At 41.3% G+C, this 4,315-nt stretch overlaps 1 non-coding gene across 1 annotated transcript; it reads left to right on the top strand.

Annotated features, from left to right (window-relative positions):
• The first annotated feature begins 3,794 nt into the window (after window positions 1-3,794).
• Window positions 3,795-3,901, top strand: LOC120252041. Its single transcript, XR_005533594.1, has one exon. It is a non-coding gene; the product is annotated as a small nucleolar RNA R71 (small nucleolar RNA).
• Window positions 3,902-4,315: the final 414 nt, after the last annotated feature.

The following is a 4,315-nucleotide window of genomic DNA, read 5'->3' on the forward strand; positions in this document are numbered from 1 at the left end:
AACCGAACCGAATGTTCGAGGATCACAAACTCCATGTGCTTAGGAGAGGGCTTACGGGGATGCTTGCTAGTTGTTTTCTTCAATATGGGTGGCATTCCTACAAGAATTGAAAATAAAATGATTAAATTCAACTTAAAAAACAGTTTTGCAGAAATCCACATGGTCATGTGGAAATTCCACACGCCCGTGTGGATCTTGAGGGCGTTACAGCCGCATGGCTAGAATATACAACAAACTCAAAATACAACATAAAACTTTCAAAATCTCTTCTAAAAACATTGACCAATAATTTAAACATGAAATCCATGTGAAATCGACCACATTGAGCAAAAGAAATGAAGATTGGTGAAGATGAAGGGAAAAGGAAGCTTATCGACGAAATGACAATCAAAACTTTTGAATACGACCGACAAACAACGAAACGACCTTATAAATAGACGGAGAAGGTCAGGAAGAAGGAAAGGATGCATTCTTTGAGTGCTTGGGAGTCTATAAATGAAGAGGTACAAAACGATTTTAAAGAAAAGTCACGCCCCTCTGTGTTCTGTACATTAACACAGTCGTGTGAAAATTACCCACACCCGTGTGTATCCACAAGAGCTCTTCACAAGGACATGCACACGCCCCTGTGTGCTCTCGGGATAGAAATTTTAACCTTTGAATGCACCAACATGGGCGTGTGGAAATTATCCATGGCCGTGTGCCTGACCCTCAGGGGCACCCATTCGCCCCTATGGCTTCTTTGTTCTCCCAAGAAAAAATTTCTAGGTGTTCCACATGCCCCTATGGAAATTCCACATGGACATGTGAAAATTCACGGGGGGGCTCACAGGAGCAGCCACACGCCCCTGTGTGATCTTGGGATAGAGAGTTATCTCTGTAAGGTTTCACACGGGCGTGTGGAAATTACCCATGCCCGTGTGCTTTCCACAGGGTCATCCATATGCCCCTGTGTCTTCTCGAGATGGAGTTCTATCACTTTGCAGAGATCCACACGCCCGTGTAGAAATTCCCCACTAGCGTGTGGCTGTCACAAGGTAGCTCACAACGGCATTTACACTTCTTGTGTCTTCTCGGGATGGAGAAGTTGAGCTTTGAACATAAATACATGCCCATGTCAAAATTCCACACTGCCATGTATCTTCTTTGGATGACTCAGAAAATTACAAGCTCTGCAGAAAGAATTCTGCAACATTCATACACATACAAAGAGTACAAATATAGTTAAAAACTATACAGAGAATTAAGAAAACACACTCAAACGACCTAAAACTTCGGCAGTCACAATGAAGTGCACTAAAACACCAACGATCCACGAGAAAAACATAGCAATAGCACGTAAAAATCAAGACAGCAACACTAAAGCTTTTATTCATGCAAACACTAAACTAAAACATAGAAAAACGGTAAAGACTTGGGTTGCTCCCAAGAAGCGCTTGTTTAACGTCACTAGACTTGACGTACCTGTCCTTACCTTACGGGGGTTCGTGAATAAATGTTACCCTCTTACCTACAACTTGAAAGCATGATGAAAATAATTTTTGCAAGGTAGAGAGGGAGTTATCGAGTTTATTACTACACAAGGGATCCTCACCTTTACTTCATGACTACTGATCCCCACTAGTATTTGGACGCTTCTTGTGACGTCTCCTTGTCCTCTTGAGCTTTTGGATCATCTTCTTCATGACTCCAGGGGTACCTTTCAACTATCCTCTAGATCAAGTGATAAGATTTCTTCATTCTCCAATTCTTGATCAAGCCATCCCTCCATTGGGTCAGAACACAATATTTCCTGCACATAATCATCAATCAACTGATCAATGGTGTCAAAAATTATAAAGTATCATCAAATTCAAGAGAATGTCGCATGGCTTCAGTGAGGCGATATGTCAACTTGTCATCTCCAACTCTTAGCGGCATTTGGTTCATGGTAATGACATATTACCACGTAACGAGATTACCATGGTAATATGAGTGAGAATGTTATATGGTTGGGAATATTGTGGTAATTTTATATAACCATGTTTGGTTGGGAACTCTTATTACCGGGAATAGTTCATTGCCGTGTTTGGTTGTCATGGTAATCAATTTGTTAAAATATAAAAAGTTATAAGATTACCATGGTAATCCAAGATAGACACCAAATTTGCTGGTAATAGGATTACCACTTTCTTGGTAATATTTATAAGTTGGTAATGTGATATTACCATCCATATTACAACCGGTGCAATGCCAAACGTGGTAATATTTTTATATTACCACGTAACACGTGGTCATCTTTCTACATTACCACGAACCAAACGGCCCCTTAGTGTCAATTCACCACCGTCTATGCCAATGATTGATTTTGGAAGTGCGCAACAATGGCCTCCCAAGTATCAATGGAACCTCGACATCCTCATTAACATCTATTACCACAAAGTCTGCAGGAAAGATGCACTTATCAACCTTCACAACTACATCTTCAATGATGTCCCTAGGATGTTTAACTGATCCATCGGCCAATGGAAGTACAATCCGAGTGGCCTAAGCTCTCCCAAGCCTAGCTTCTGAAAGAATGCATAAAGCATGATATTGATGCTAGCCCCGGAATCCGCCAATGCATTCTCTTTACACAAGTTACAAATGTTACATGGAATGATGAAGCTACCAGGGTCTTTATTCTTGTTCGGTATATTCTTTTATAAAACCACCGAGCATGAAGTATCTAAGATCACAGATGCACTCTCCTCCAACTTCCTTTTGTTGACCAAGAGGTTTTTAAGGAACTTTGCATAGCGAGGCATTTGAGACAACGCCCCCACAAATGGGATATTGATGTGCAACTACTTGAATAGACCCAAAAACTTCTAGTATTGCTCATCATTATGGTTATTCTTCAATCTTGAAAGGGTAAGGAATTCTTGGCTTGTAAGGTGGAGGTGCCACTTCCTTCTCTTTAGCTCTCTCCTCAACCTCAACTTCCTTGGGTGACTCAAGAATTGTCTTTTCAGTAGGGAGCTTACTCTCAACTTCACGACAACTTCTCAAAGTGATCGCCTTCACATGCTCTCTTGGAGTGGTCTCCGTGTTGCTAGACAAACTCCCTTGAGGTTTTTCAAAAGTGACTTCACAATTTGTCGCACTTGGTTCTCCAAGTTATGCAATAATGCGGTGTGGTCACGAAGTGTTGCTTCAACCGACTGATATCTCGTACCTAATGATTGAATGAACTTGGTCAAAGCCTTCTCCAAATCAGTTATCCGGTTCTCCAATCCTGAAACTCTGTTCTCGATAATCGGGGCTTGTTGTTGTTGTTGGAAACCTGATGAAGCCATAGCCTTCTGTTGCCTTTGATTACTCCAAGAAAGGTTTGGGTGGCTCCTCTACCTTGGATTGTAGGTTTTGCTATACGGATTTCCTTGACCCCTCATTGCATTTACTACAAAATCCACCTGTTCCACTGAAGTTATACTACCAATAGCAATCAGGCAATCAAATAAAGCATGTCCTCACCAACACCCTGTGCAACTCATCACTACCGCCAATATAGGAGAAGTTAGAGTGTCTAGCTTCTTGCTCAAGGACTTAACCTGGGCTACCAATGATATGGCTGAATCGATCTCATAAAGTCTAGCTACCTTCTTCTTCCTTCGTGAGTTCCATTGATAACTGTTCATAGCCATCTCTTCAATGAGCAGTCGACCTTCTTTGGGGTTTTAGTTTCTAAGGTACTTCTTGCTGTAGTATCAAGTAATTACTTTTTACTCAGGTTCAAACCATTGTAGAAGGTGTGGGTAATCATCCAATCGAGGAACCCATGTCGAGGACATTTCTGCAAGAGATCCTTGAACCTATCCTGTGTCTCAAAAAGAGATTAAAATCTTGTTTGCATAAAAGAGGATATTTCATTCTTGAGCTTCACAGATTTTCCAGGAGGGAAATATTGAGCTAGAAAAGCTTCCACCATCTCCTCCTAAGTAGTGATCAATGCTCTAGGTAACGAATGTAACCATTGCTTTTCTCTCCCCTTCAAGGAAAATTGGAAGGCCCTTAACTTGATAGCATCATCCATGACTCCATTAATCTTGACCATGTGGTTGTTAGGATCCTCATCGGCCAAACCATTAAGTTGTGCTGACTGCTGTAACATCTGGATGAAACCTAGCTTGAGCTCAAAAGTCTGAGCTGCAATCGGTAGACTCACAATGCTATACTGCGTGCCAAGAACCGTGGATCAAGAATAATCTGAGAGTGTCCTCTACTGCTCATGTTGTTCTGTAATATTGTCAGACCCTTCAACTTCTATCATAGTTTGATTTATCCACTCTTGTAT

The sequence above is a fragment of the Dioscorea cayenensis genome, chromosome 20, assembly GCF_009730915.1.
Source record: "Dioscorea cayenensis subsp. rotundata cultivar TDr96_F1 chromosome 20, TDr96_F1_v2_PseudoChromosome.rev07_lg8_w22 25.fasta, whole genome shotgun sequence".
Lineage (NCBI taxonomy): Eukaryota > Viridiplantae > Streptophyta > Magnoliopsida > Dioscoreales > Dioscoreaceae > Dioscorea > Dioscorea cayenensis.